The sequence below is a fragment of the Hemitrygon akajei genome, chromosome 17, assembly GCF_048418815.1.
Source record: "Hemitrygon akajei chromosome 17, sHemAka1.3, whole genome shotgun sequence".
Lineage (NCBI taxonomy): Eukaryota > Metazoa > Chordata > Chondrichthyes > Myliobatiformes > Dasyatidae > Hemitrygon > Hemitrygon akajei.
Window position 1 is genome coordinate 44,227,280 of NC_133140.1, and position 16,263 is coordinate 44,243,542.

Below are 16,263 nucleotides of genomic sequence, written 5' to 3' on the forward strand. Positions count from 1 at the left end.
GGAACAGAAACATTATATCATAATACAACAAAATGGACAGATATGTGGAAATAAATAGCTTTTGAAGACCATATAAACATCCATATTTTTGTACAGTGAAATCACAATAAAAGACAAAATGAGAAACAAACTATACAACTAACCTAGTCTAGAGAAAGATTAAAATTTATGGTTTCTAGGAAGTCTGATATCTGAAGATGTCCCTAGGATGAAGGAATTGAAGGCTGTGTAAGAAGGTCAAGAGAAAACAAAATAACATAGCAGATTTAACCTGAAATGAGTCACAAAATTCAAGTAATTGCTTACTTGGAAATAAACCACAATCCAAGGCCACAAGACGGAGGTACAATGAACCATAAAGGTTCACCTCAATTTTATTGACAAAGATTTTGTTCACTAGTTTACAAGGGAAGCAGAAATGAGATAGGAAAATACAGAGAACATTTAGCTCTTTGAACTACCTCCATCATTCAACGAGAGCATGCCTTTATAATCACATCCATTCATATCCTTGTTAGATTTTTTCTTTCGTTACCCAGCCTCAATAAAATGCTAGAAGTTATTCTGTTTTTATTTTGTTCTCTTCTTCAATAAAATGCTGAACTGAATCTGTAGTAAAAACAAAAACCAGAAACACTCAATATGTCAGGTAGCACTTGTGAACAAAAACTGCTACTGTTTCGGGTCAATGGCTCTTCGTAAGAACTTAATCTGAAATTTGACAGATTTATGGGAAAGCATATCTATCTAACATCTCTTACTTGAACTCGTTCCCTTTTAGTGTTGTCATTCTCAGAAAGGTTTCTAAAAAAAAGCTGTGATTTGAACAGGGCAGCAATTCGTCAGGCTGGAGGTTCAATGTAAAGAACCTCCAGGATGCACAGAAGCTCAGCTCTAACAATAGTGATGAAGCTTGACATCGTCCAGGACAAAGCAGGTTTCTTGCTTGGTACTTCACCCCACCCTAAACATCCACTCCTTCCACTCGTGTACAGTAATTGCAGTTTACACCATCTCCAATTAGCACTGCAATTATTTGCCTGAGATACGCTGATAATACTTCGTAAAATATAAACAAAAGAAAGAATGATGTTTCATAACTCCAGCAGCTTATGGAACCTGACACGAAGCTTTACAGGCTTTCAGTTGATTCGTGGTTTTACACACATACTATCATTTGAAGTTTCTTATCATTATGGTCCTCTTAAAAATGATTTATATTTTCCTTGACGTGCCATTCTTGCTAATGAATGAGTGATAAGGATATCAACAGCATCATAAGAAATCATTTAATAAAAATGATTCCAACAGTAAGGCAATAAATTGAAGAGTGAAGCATAAATCTTTGTGGTACATTCAAATATTTGGAAGGATTAAATAGACATTTCAGCATTAATTATATCTACATATTAATTATCTATTAAGATAATTGAGATTATAGTTTACTAAATAAGTCAGCCGAAGTTATAATTCGGGAAAGAATTTGAATGGTCTGGATGTTTTCAATGTAATCAGAGCGTCACAAAGTTTAAGAGTTCTGGGTACCCATAGACAGATGCTGGAGTCCTGGACTTCTTTCTGAATTTCCTGCTGGGGAATAGGATTGAACCTGCATTCAATCAGAAATTATTCAAGAGGAATTATAAGCTGCAGAGATGAAAGACGAAAAGAAAATAAGTTAATTCTCTACATTATTTGTGATTCTTAAAAATACTCGTCCCTTTATTCACTGTTCAAGCTGCTTAGAATGCACATAATTCAAAATAGCTAAGCATCCTAAAATGTCTCTGAATTTTAGTTGGATGTTCTGATCTTTATCGTGAGCGGGTGGAGTATTTATAAGAAATAAGTAAAGTCTTGGAAAGCTTTACAGAGGATTGGATAAACCACATCTGGTGTCCTTATTTAACAAGAGGTTTACTTGCATTAAAGGCAGTTCTGAAGAAGTTCCCTTGATAAAGATTGTAGTCAGAATGTGCCTGTGGTGGAAGCCGTGAATATTTAGAGGAGGCATGAAGTGCTAATTAATAAAGCTGCTTGGTGCTGGGTGACTTCCTGGTATAAAGGGATTGTCTTATGAGGACAGGTTAGAGTGTGGTCTATGTTCTTTGAGGTTCAGAAGAATGAGAGGTGATCTTATGATACACCTCAGATTTTGAAGTATTTTCATTCGTTCAATAATACTGAACAGCAGATTTTTTTCCGAAAGTGTTGCTTGCTTAGAATTTTTTTTTGTTTATGATAGACTGAAGCTGAACACAAATATCATTTCAGACTACTTGTATCATGTAGGAATTTGGAGAAACAAGAAATTAACTATTAAATATAATGTGTTCAAATGCATAATGGCACTGATACATTGCAGTCATTCAACGAAGCTAAAAATGTTTCATTGATGAGTCTCATTTATACTCAGTGTCTGATGCTTCTTGCTTAAGTGTCCAACAATATTCAACCAGCATTGATGAATTCCAGTTGTCCTGATACTGTTTCTCCATGACCACAATGTCCTGGTGAAACCTTTTACCATGTGCCAAGATTTGCAGTGAAGAGATCTAAATGGGAATGCAGAAAATGAATCTTTAGTGACACGTTGTCAATCAGTTTCATGTAGTTTGGTGCTCCATAGTTGTCGAGAAAATTTTCAGCAACATGCTTGAATGACTTCAATGTGATTTTCTCCGGTCCCACTAGAAGTTCTTCGAATTGCCTGTCATTGATGACCTGTTTGATTTGTGTACCAACACAAATGCCTTCCTTAACCTTGGTATCAGTTATTCTGCCTTGAATTATAAATTGAAATAACAAATATCTCGTAATTTCAAAAATAGATGGTGTGTGATAGGGAAATTTCATAGCAATTTTAATGATCAGCAGCCCAAAATCCACAAGATACACCCAAAAGTATTCAGGAAGCAAAATCCTGGTTGTCCAGTGTAACGTAAGGATGTTTCCTGCTTGTTGCAATATGCAGAAACAGGAACATAGTTTCAAAATAAGATTGCAAACACGAGGAAATCTGCAGATGCTGAAAATGCAAGCAATACACACAAAATGCTGGTGGAATGCAGCAGGTCAGGCAGCATCTATAGGAAGAAGTACAGTCGACGTTGCAGGCCAAGACCCTTCGTCAGGACTAACGAAAGGGTCTCAGCCCAAAACGTCGACTGTACTTCTTCCTATAGTTGCTGTCTGGCCTTCTGCGTTCCCCAGCATTTTGAGTGTATTGCTTCAAAATAAGATGTCATCTCTTTAAAATGGAGATCTGAACTTTGAGTGGCAACATACTCTCTAATTCTTTTATATATATAGCTGCACGAAACAAATATTGCTCTGAACGGGGAATTTTTACATGGTCCTTAAAACAGTGTGGCACTTTAATAAAACACTATATAAATGGGAATCCCAGCTGCGCAGTAACGAAGGCTATGTGTGTGGGAGCATTTCAGTTACTATGCGAACGCGCACCTGCACAACTTAGAGGAAACAGTGCTGAGTGGGCCTCAGATCTTTGAAATCTTCTGTTTCAAGAGGCTGAGTCATTGAACATATTTATGGATGGGGTAGATTTTTGGTCTAGAATTATAGGAGCAGGCAAGTCTCAGGACTATATTAGATCAGCTGACTCTCTTCTGAGAAAAGTCAAGATGGGACAAGATTTTTTGAATATGGCCATGTCTAAAGGATGCAGTTGTTGACAACCAGACATAATTTGCTCTCGTCAATGTTATGGATGAGGTCTACTGGTTCCCTTTCACAAGATCATCCATTCTGGAAATGAATCTTTTACCTGTCTTCTTAGTACTGAATGCCATGTGTGGCAGACTGGACACCCAGGTCCTTGTTTTCAGATTGAAGAAGGATTGTCGCACTGTCTCTGTCCTTTGAGATAGGGTAAGTATAAAATGTTCCCTTCACCAATCTGATCAAGGCTGGGAAAAAAGAAACTCTGTTTTAATATTCAAAATAAATTTGAGCATGTGCAGCTGCTTAAGTGCTAAACCACACCATATATGGTTTGAAATCTGTTTACTTCCTTGCCGTACAAATAGACAAAGAAACATTACATTAACATTTTCGATGTCAAGTCTTGCATGTGCACTGCTAGCTGATTGGCTAGATTTTAGGAACTGGTTAACGGGGTAAAAATTTTGCATATATTTTCAGAACATAGCTGAAATTGATGGGCTATTCCTCAATTACTGTACTTCTTTTTGTGTTGAAGTGTTTTATTTTTTGCTATAAATTTCCTGCAACATGCTGCAAATATCTGAAACAAAGTAAAACAGCTGTAACAGCTCGAGGCTTTGTTAAGCTATCTACAGCATGATGCTGTACACGTGCCAATTTTCCATCTGCAAAAATGTGTTTGATTTAACCCTGAATAATTCAACAAAATCTCCAACAACAGACTGTGACATTAAAAAGAGCCTAAGAACATTTTCACAACTCATTTGCTGTTTTATTTTTCCAAACTTTAAAAAAATGTGCCAAGCTTTTAGTGGCCTGGAAAGGTTTTCTCTGAGGAACTTACTGATATCAGAAGAAAGGCTTGGCACCATCTGTTTAGATACTTTACATTTCAACGTAATAGTTTTGTGGAATTTATTGAAAGCAAGTAAAGGACTTTGGAAGTTATTATTATGCATTATTAATTGTAACAAATTGTGAATGAAACAAAAATATGTTGTATCTAGGAAGTGTGTGTCATCACCTTCAAATGTTAAATGCAGGACATTTAACATAATGAAAACTTTTTACTAGAAGACAATGAAGATGAATAAGTAGCTGGTTTTGTATCAGCATAGTTTAAAATTATTTTTGCTCCCACAGCTAACACTCACAAGTTGCATTTCATTACACCAACAGGAAACACAAAAAACTGACCTGTAAAAAAGTAGAAAGGTAGGAAAAAATGAAGTAGGAAGTAACTGACTCCAACAGCCCAGAAAAAAGCTTAAGACCGTGTTGTTTCATCCTATACATTGGCTAAAAATTAGTTTTATTTGTCACATGTACATCGAAATATTGAACCATCAGAATCAGGTTTAATATCACCGTCGTATGTCGTGAAATTTGTTAACTTAGCGGCAGCAGTATTATGCAATACACAATAAATATAGAAAAAATAAGTAAATCAATTGCAGTTAGTGTATATAAGTGTATTAAATAATTAAATTCAAAATAGCACAAAAACAGAAATACTATAAACAAGGTGAGGTGGTGGTCATGAATTCAATGTCCATTCAGAAATCGGATGTCAGAGGGGAAGAAGCTGTACCTGAATTGCTGAGTCTGTGCTTCAGGTCTCTGTACCCTTTTCCTGATGGTAACAATGAGAAGAGGACATGTGCTGAGTGATGGGGGGGGGGGGGGGTCTTAATAATGGACACTGCCTTTCTGACGCACCGCTCCTTGAAGATGTCTTGGATACTATGGAGGTATGAAGGCTGATACCTGAGATGGAGCTGACTAATTTTACACCTTTCTGTAGCTTCTTTCAATCCTGTGCAGTGCCCCCCACCCCCAGTTCCAGGCAACGATGCAGCCTGTCAGAATGCTCCTCATAGTACATCTGTAGATGTTTTCGAGTGGTTTAGGTGGCAAACCCCATCTCCTCAAACTCCTGATTAAATGTACCCACTGCCTTGCCTTCTTTATAGCTGCATTGATACGTTGCTTACATTGAAATGTGCCATTTACTTCAAATCAAATCAGCAAAGATTGTGCAGAACAGCCTGCAAGTGACGCCTTGCTTCTGGCACCAACATAGCATGCCCACAACCTACTCATCTTAATCGTTTGCCATTTCTGGAATGTGAGAGGAAATCAAAGCAGCTGGAGTCACAGGGAGAACATACAAACTCCTCATCGGCTGCGGCAGGAATTGAATCCCGATTGATGATGGTTGGGGGTTGTTAAGTGATGTGCTAACAGGTACACTATTGTGCCACCCATTTTACTTAAACCACAACAGGTTAAATTTATTAAATGCAAGTTACTGAAAATAAAATGACACTCCCACATTATGATGATGCAGCTTAATTGAATCCGTTTGCATAATCAATCTTTTTACAGACACTTGGGTTTCATAGAACATGGAACAGTACAGTAAAGGAACAGGCCATTTGGCCCACAATCTTGTGCTGAATCAGCTAAAAATCAAAACACCCAAATGCTAATCTCTCCTATCTACACCTCCTTTAAAGATGATTCCAGTGATGAAGTTCAGAGCATTGCTTTATTCCCTCAGTAGCATAATGTCTGTTTTGGACTTATAATTGCTAGAATAAAAGGGATATTACCTACATACCTAACCTGAGTTGTTTGGAATAAATATGCAGTTTCATGGCAGCAGCATTATACTCAGGTTCTCAGGTACTCTTCATTGAGAGTTTTGAAGGTAGAGTTCAATGCATTATCATGACTGTATAGCATATTTAATGCTACTGCCTGGGGGGAACTACTATAATTTCTGCTCTGGATTCAAAACGGAAGTCACAGGTCAGGTAACAATTTAATTCTTCCGCTTGCGTTTATTTGCAATCTTCCTTGAAACAGCACAGATGGGGGCTGCAGTTGGACTTGATACAAAGAAAATCTCCAATGTATTTGGGAATGGCAATATAGTACAGATCTATTGATGCAGCTGAATTTGGTATTTTTAGAAAAACTGTTTTGTTTTCATCTGGGGAGACCAATTCTTGATAATGAGTAATCTGATCTTGAACAATTAGCAATTTTTTAAAAAATGTTGAACTATTTGTGGTCTCATGGGAGTCCAGGATAAATTAAACATCATTTGATATATTAAAACAATGAAAATTTGCTTCCTGTTGCTTGCACATGAAAGAAAATGAATATAATTTTAAGATCTTTCCTGAGGTATTATAACCATTATTACAATCAATAAACATTTACATGTTTAACTTGAATTCACAAATAGTTTTTGTGTGTGGAGACTGAAAATGGACAAATTGAACCAGGGAAAATATCAGAAAATTTCATGGTTTTTGGTGTTAATATTGTATGAAGTTTTCCAAACTTGTGCTACTTTAGTATTTATGAAATACTATTAGTATTTACAGTATCTTTCAGAGAACTAACTAGGATTACATTTATATCATATATATTTTTGCAAAGGTTAATGTAAAATGTTTATTACGAATGGCTCAAAACATGAGCTATGTTGTGTCCAGTTGCAGAAGCTTCCAGTGTCCAGCTGATGCCATGCAATGGGATCTTAGAGCCTTCTGGTGTTTCTGGATATGTAGATCAGACCAGAAACAATTTATTAAAGTATTAATTTATAATATGCAAAAAATACCATGGTATTGTCCCCACACAATCACTTCTAGAAGTCGGATTTCAGTTAAATCAGGTGACAAATTGCTGAACATTGGCCGGGCCTAGAGAATCAGTTCTGATGGAAATCTTTCAATGACTTTGCTTTTCTACAGTGGCCTGTGTCAGTGACAGGGAAAACACTGCTGAAAAAGGCAAAATGAGAAAAGGAAAGAAAGCCTTGCAAACTGAAAAGAAAAAAAGATTAGCCAATCTTAAAAATAACTTTTTTTTAATGTATTTCATCAGAAATCAGCTTATACAGAAAGTCAGTGAGGTTTTAGTAATCCAGCAGTCATGATGTGAACTCTCCTTTCACAGGACCAGCCATCTTTATGTGATGTCAGTCTGATTGGTGGCAGGGATTTAGGGTTTGCACAACTCATAAAATTTTTGGAGAGAGTGAGAGAGCAGGACGGGCATAGGAGCAAAGTCACAATTCACAATTTAGAGCCATGGTATGGACAGAGATTTAATGATTACGCCTTGTCTCTCAGTGGCAGGTAAGCTTTCACAAAGTCACAGCTACACTCTGCCAGCAATTTGAAATTTAGTTCAGCAACTGTCTGGCCACTTGTCTAAACAGTACCCTGAGGAAACAAAATCATGGTAAAGCTATCTTTCTCAGAGCACATATGCTGCCTGTCACTGCCGCTATCAAATGAGAATTAAATCTGATCACAGAACAGCGGCAGACAGCTTTTAAAAATAGACCCAAAAAAATCATTTTAAAGCAAAGTGTATATTGTGGGATATGAATATGCCGCCAGTACTGCTGCTTTCCTCTGGCTGTTCTGAAATCCACTGTTCGGAGCATGTGTTCAGAGAAATTATCTGAGATATGTGTGAGATATATATCTCAAATGAGGATGCAGAATAAATCAACTCTATTCCCCTTCCATCTGGGCTGGAAAAATAACAAACAGGGCACTGAGGATTCCCGACAGTTTGTAGGTCATATGGGAGTGAAAATAGAAGCATGACACAATATATGTTATCTGTTGCAGAGATTTCTGACTACCCTTGTTTTGAGTGACTGCTTGTCTGACATTGTTCAATTTCTTTGATGGTTGGTTAAAGATTTCACTTTATCTTCATTTGTCTCAAAGCTGACCTTCCTCCCAGTCCCTCTTGTATTGGTACTGTCATAACCACCGTGTTCTTCAGCTACTGGGCACTGTGCAGCCACAAGCTGTCTATAGCAATATGAGTTCAGCTTGTCAAAGGCAGTGCACAGAAATTTGCTATGATTGAGATATTGGATTTCTGGAACTATTTAATTGTTGTTGGGTCTATCATTCAGTATACCATTGATTGTCAAGCTCATTCGTTACATTCTGGCGATAATAAGATTCATAGAAGTGCATTGAAATGCACATAGTTAAGAGATATAGCAACCGTCTCCCGATATAAATTATGCTACTGTGTTAGAAGAGCTGGTCTCGCACCTCTGCGGTCATGGGATTAAATCATGCATTTCTTGACTTGCAAGCTTCCTAACAGTATGCATGACTAAGTTTTGTTTGTTTTTCAGCCAAGCTGTTGGATGGATACTTTCTCCAGGAGGAGAACAGAACAGTTCAGTATCACCACTCCAGTTCTTCACACTTCCTGTCAGCTGATGCACAGGGCCAGAGCCCAAAGCCTGGAGTTTTTTTTCCCTCAAATTATTGGTTGAGCACAATGAAATTGAAGGGAAATCTGCAGTACAAATATAAATAGCTGAAACATAATAACATAAACTTCTTAAATTTTTAATGACTTATTGCACTTGGTTTATGTTATTTATGTACGGAGAATTGAAAGCAAAATGCATTTTTTTTTAAATGATGGAATTTTGCAGGAACATAGAGCCATCAACAAACACTTCACATATGCAGGCTAATTTAATTTGGTTTGAGTAATAGTGTTGGTTGGATCACTTGAAACCGAACAATGCAAAGAATGGCTTCAACTATAACACTCAACTTTCTAGACTCTACTTCTCTTTAATTCCTGTACAAATATTATTCCTTGTTCCATTAGCTTAATTTCTGGCAAAATAACCCCAGACTAATAATAGGATGATGCCGTTTCTTTCTGTTGACTGCAATGAAGAGCAAATAGAATCAATTTATATTAACAAATTCTTGGGTTAGGAACTCACTCTCCGTTCTGTGCACTTGACATGGGATATAGTTAACTCTTCCCCCACCCCACTATCTATTTTTTCACTCACTGCACTGTAAACGTTTTAATATATTTTTATGACTTTGTTATTTTGAGAGGACTAGAATATAAAAGTAAGGATGTAATGCTTGGTTAGACCACGCCTGGAATATGTGAACAAGTTTGGGCCCTTCTGTGAGAAAGGATGTCCTGGCAATGGAAAGGATCTAGAAAATGATCCAAGGAATGAAATGAGGAGTATTTGATGGCTTTGTGTATGTACTCGCTGAAGTTTAGAAGAATGAGGGGGCATCTAATTGAAACCTATTGAATATTGAAAGATCTTGATAAGGTGGATGTGGAGACGATGTTTCCTGTAGTGGGTGAGTCTAGGACCAGGGTGTACAAACACAGTATACCAGGACATCCCCTTTAGAACAGAGATGAAGAGAAATTTCTTTAGCCGAAGGGTGGTGAATTTGTAGAATTCATTGCCACAGATGGCTGTAGAGTCCAAGTCATTGGGTATATTTAAAGTAGAGTTTGTTAGACTTTTAATTAAGAAAGGTGTCAAAGGTTATGGGGACAAGGCAGGAGAATGGGGTTGTGCGAGATAATAAATCAGCTGTTCTGATATGGCAGAACAGAATCAATAAACCAAAAGCCCCAGTTCTGCTTCTACGTATTTACATTGTAAATACATGCTGGTATTTATGTACCATTTATTCCACATCCATACTTCTAATGTTATTTTACATAATTTATTCTTTATATTGTTGAAGTTGTTGGTTTTTGTACCGCAAATTCCTAGTAGATGTAAATGTGTATGGCGAATAAAGTTAACCTTTGATCCAACAGTGATTCAGGTTCTGATTCTGAAATATGGGTTCTCTTGAAGTCACCGAGACTGAATTTTAGAAATAGAGTTCAGCTCATAGACAATGTTTTATGTTTATAGTCATTGTTCTGCACATTGATATTTCCCAGGATACTGATCTGATTTGGGGCAACGGTTTAGTGAGCAAATGGCATGGGTTTCCTACTGACGTTGGTGTCAGTCCACTCCCACACAGGGCAGGATCTATTTGCTTCTGGGTAAGCATACTGAAACGGTAGTTAAAGTCCAATGATTCTGTGCTCTCCCTTTTGCTGATAACTGCCAGTAATTTAGAAAGAAACCGCAAACACCTGTCTGTTTAACTGACAAGAAGTCTGGGACTTCACTCCTTGACAGAGATTCAAAATCTGTTCGTTGATCATTTTTCTCTAAATTTGCAGCTTGCAAGCTGAAGAGCTTATTTGGGTCTTATATCATGTTAGAATGGGAATTGCAGGGATTCCGGAAAGAAAGGAGTGTTTTTTTTCTTTAAATATTTTCACGTGACCACAACCCTTTGTGTAGAAAATTTTGCCTTTTGGTTCTCCTTTAATTAGTTCCCTTTCACTTAAAGCCTCTAGTTTTGCCCTGGGGAAAAGTACTCCAACTATCTCTGCCCCTCAAGTCAAGTTTATTGTCATGTACACAAATACAGTGAGGTAAATATGCAATGAAAAATTGCTTTCAGCCGCATCACAGGCACGTAGGTATAGATAACGCACAGAGCATAAATTACACATAACTTACAGAATGCAGTGAAGATAGACAGTGCTTTCTTTACACTAATGTTTTTCACAATCATAGGCAAACCCATGGTGGTGTAAGAGGCAGTCCAAACATTCCATTGCTGAGATAAGGTTAGGGTGATCAGATCAGCCCAAGAACATGATGGCTGTAGAAAAGTAACTGTTCCTGAACTTGCTGGTGTGGGAATAGTTGGTGTTTTCCTGATGGAAGCATCTAGAAGAGGATTTGACCCAGACGGTGTAGATCCTTGATGATAGATGTCACCGCCTTGAGGCAGTGTATCTTGTAGATGTTATCAATATTGGGGAAGACTGCCTATGATGTTCCAGGCTGTGCACACTACTCTCTGCAGCCTTTTGCATTCCTGTGTTGGAAATGCCTTACCAGTGAGGATACTTTCCCTACAATGCAAAAAAAGAGTTCATTTGTAGAAGTTTGTTATAGTATTTTGTGATATGCCAGATTTCTCTTGTACCAGGTCCAGGACAGGTCATTGAGGTATTAACACCCAGTAATTTGAAGCCAATTATTCTCTCTACCTGCCTTTCCAAGTGTAGATAAATCCTGTGCCTTAAAACTTATAATTATTTCTCTACAATAACTAGCCTGTAGGTGCTTAGCTTATCCCTAGCTTTAGATAAAAAAAAGTATATTAACTGCCTTCGAGTCTGTTATCCCACTCCAAGCTGATGAAGATGCAAAACATCTCCATTAAGTTCCACAATCTCTTCCTTTGCTTCCTATTGCATCCTGGGATAGATCCTGTCAAACAAGAGAAAATCAGCAGATGCTGGAAATCCAAGAAAAACACACAAAATGCTGGAGGAACTCAGCAGGCCAGGCAGCATCAATGGAAAAGAGTACAGTTGACATTTCGGGCCTAGACGTCGGTTAGATTTTTGCATATAGTGAAATTAAAGATTATGGGGAAAGGCAGGGAAGTGGAGCTGAGTTCTTGAACAGATCAGCCATGATCTTATTGAATGGTAGATCCACCTTGGTGGACCAGATGGCCTAATTCTACTCCTATGTCTTATGGTCTTACTTCAGTCCTGCTTTCCTTCCCATAAACAAATCCTTTTTTCGTTAGAGCACTGTGAAAGTTGCTACAAATCATAGACTGCTGACATATGGGAAACCAACAAATATATTTTTCTTCATTCTTCTGCAGTCGTAGATAGATTCGTGCAAAAAGAGATAGAGCAGCTAGAGCAGATTTCTAGTCAGTGGCATTTCAATGTAAACAGGACTTGTCTGTTCCCAGCCCAGTCAAAGTGGTGAGATGAGTGATTAGTGAAATGATGCAATGATTTTAGAATCTCCTTGGAATTATTTAGCCTGATCATACCCAACCAACTATTCTCTAACAACCTTGAGACACATGGCCAAATCCACTTGGCAGTATCTGTTATCACACCCCATCTCTGGAATCCAACTGGAGTTCAGCAGTGGAGCCCAGTCCTGTTGAGAATCTAAAACATCAGTGGGTGAAATTACCACTCAGTTCTGGTACAGGAATGAAAACTTTGTTCCTTTCAACGGTATGCAGAATAAGGTAAGTAATTTGATTTTATTTTCAATTATTTTCCCTTTGTTTAATGTTATTAAACCAACATTTAATATTTTACATATTTTAATAAATTAGAGTTACATTTTCAAATTAGTTTCATTAATAATTTTAAATGTCTCCTGAATGTCAGTGGCATTTAAAGATTGTTGCAATTTGCTTCACAGCTTTGACAGAAGCCACAGCTTTGCCTTCTGTCAGAAGTGTTCTAGGGGTGGGGTCTCAGCAGTGCACCACCTGAGGCTTAGTTGCAATTGAGGCCTCATCCGGCTCATTAAATGCCTCCAGAATCCAGAGGCACAGCCAGATTCCACAGACAGATCCTTGCCAGGATATGTGTGGGTGTGGGAAGAGAATGGACACTGATTCTGGGCAGTGGCCAGGTTCAACAGCTCCAACCCAATGACATATTTTCAACCGACTTCCTCTGCAACACTTCAAGGGATTCTTTCTCATAGAGAGCCTGGCATTTTGAGGTTAAGCGGCACCCACTTACAGATACTCTCTGCTTATTTTAATGGGCTATTGTATTCAAGGAGAAGAAAACATGGCATCTTGGCTTCAATTATCAATACTTTCAGTAACTGTGTATGTCAGCAAAGCCTTTAATAGAATGGGAGTGAAGCACCTAGCAACTAAATGCATTAATGCAAGTATTTCTTATGACTCATGGTTGCAATGGTGTTAGTGAAACAACACATTGCAGGTAAAACAGAGTGAGCATATAACTAATGGATGTTAATAGAAACAGTATGTGTAGGTCTGGCATTGTTTGTGTGATAATGTTTGGTGTAATGCATTCTTTATAGAATTCAGTAGCTGCAAACTCCAATTCTACCCAGGCTGGTGAGTAAAATATTTTGAAAGCAAAAATTATTAGTAGAACAACAGGAAATACTTGTATGTTAGGCAACAACTGTTGAGAGTAAGCATTTCCTGTCAATGACGATTTTAGGTATGGCATGTTTTAACAGTGAAGTATCAGTCTCTAGCATTTTTGAATTCACATTGTGTTATCAGAATCAGAATCAGGTTTAATATCACCAGCCTATGTCATAAAATTTGTTAACTTTACGGCAGCATGAAAAATACATGATAAATAAATGCAGAGAAAAAACCTGAATTATGTAAGTTTATATACTGTATGGCTATTAATTGTTAATATAAAATAAGTAGTGCAACAGGAACACAAATAAAAAGTGGTGAGGCAGTGTTTATGGGTTTAATATCCATATCGAAGTTGGATTGCAGAGGGGAAGAAGATTTCCCTATCATTCTCCCCTGGCTTTGCAGCCCTCATTAGTTTGCTTCAAGACAAGTCTTCATTATTTTCCAAACTTCATGCAGACCACTTGCATACTAACTGAGATATCTTTACTTTAGAGCAGATCTAAATAAAGCTTTTATCCTAATGCTGAACCACCATGGCCTGTTTTTTTGTTGGAAGCTTCAACCTTGGCTCAGGGCAAGCATTCTTGCTTTGAAATCAGAAAGCAAAGGGTTCAAGCCACATAGCAGATACACAAGTGTGTAATTCATGGCAATGCCTCAGTGCTGTACTGAGAGTACGTTGAATTATTAAATGTTTCATCCTTTGGATGAGATTGCAAATGCTTCTTTCAAAAAAAATGAAACACTTATAGTATTCTGGCTTCTAGTAATTTATCATGCAACTGCTAAAAGCAAATTATCTGTATTTATTTTATTGTTGTTTGTGAGATAATAGTTCACAAATTCTTAAAAGACTAGGCTTCATTACTGCTTCATTGATCATAAAGTACGAGGGACACCCTAAAGTTAACAAAGAGAAGAAGTGAAAGCCAATTTGTGGGTGGCTCCTTTCTCTTAAAATTTATTCTGATCCCAGCAGAATGGCTCTGAGGAAATGACAGATCAAATGCTCTTTTGACTCGGGTGATGATCTTGCAAATGGTCAGACATTCATAAGAAATGTACAAACCACATTTTTCAGTAAATGTGGCCTTCTTCAAGCTTACCTGATTTCCTGTGCTTGCCCCGCAGTACAAAGCACACAAAGGAAAGCCCTTTCTGGCGTAAGATTTATTTAGTCACCAAAGGTACTTGGGAGATTAATATCATAATAAATGTGCAAGAATACCCAACAATAATCTTTGGTGGAATTGTTTCGTTAACAGCAATACATGCAAGGGTTAATAACATCTCATTACCTTCTATGATGGCACTTCTTGACCAATTGGACCAGCTAGAATGTGGTTGGCATTTTAGAGACAAGTAACTTTTGTCCTCTTAGCATTCCTTAGAATAATCCCACCCCCTGCCTAACATTCCATGATAATTAGAGAATTAATGGGCAAATGAACTAGCAACAATGACAAACAAATAGAACCATAGTTTCAAGCAACAGTTTGTATCTCAAAGGAATTTTATTTTAGTAACTAAGGAGGCCTTACTTTGAAACAGTATGTTTATTAAGTGTTTGCTCAAGAAAGTTGGTGCAAATTGTAATGCTCTCCATCCCTAAAAAAGGGAAGAACATTCACCATCTTTAACATCCATGCCATGGTTACCATATTGCAAAGCTGGTATCATATCCAAAGGACAGTATGTCTGGATTTTAGAAAAATCATATTGATATTGCTTGAGCAAAAAAAAAACTTGGTTAAATAGTTATCATGCATCCTACAGGAAAATAAATTCCAATGCTAATATAAGTATCAAAATATATGCTGGAATATTGCCAATTTTCTCCAATTAGTTTTACTTTTCCAGGATGATTTGATATGAAAAATCACAAATTATTTAACAAAATTGGAAGCAAGCTCAAGTTCTGAGTTAAGAATTAAATTTCTTAAAATTTGAATATTCAAGGATGAATCCACATCGTTTGAGTTTTCAACAAAGTAGATAAATGTATAAAATATTAGCCTGAAGATAATTTGGATATAGTAAACTTAAAAAATGTTGGGTTAGAGTAAACATCTGTTTTTTTTTGTGAACTGAATGCAAAGTATAATTTTACTTATTACCTGTATATTGAGAGAATCAGGAAGCAGTGTTTAAAGGAAAAGGTTATTCTGCTATAATCTACCAATAAATAATAACCTCATTAAATTTCAGTACTAATATGATTCTGTCACACATAAAGGAACTACAACAGATTGCAAGAGTTTAATGAATCACAGCAGCAGTGCACTGTCACCAGATTAATTTCAGAACGTGCTCAGCTCATCTACAAATTCCTCGGAGAATGAGTGTAAAATGTTCTGAATAAGTGTGTAATTATGACATCTGTTTCATTCTTAGTATCTTTTCGAAAAATACTGACAAAGGAATAACAAGTTTAAAGACGTGTTAACACTTTGATAGCAAATGTAATTGAAATTTAACTAAAGTGTAATGAAGATAGAATTGGGCTTATCTGCCATAATAAACCACAATTTGGGCAAGTTGTCATGTGTAGAACTGACCAACATTTGTTGCAGAATGTTGCATGATTATTTTTTATTACAAGAAAAATATTCAGTGGTGCTAGTTTTAAAAAAAACATACAGAAATTCATACATTTTGTCGAGGATTTAACAGCATTTTTGCATTTTTT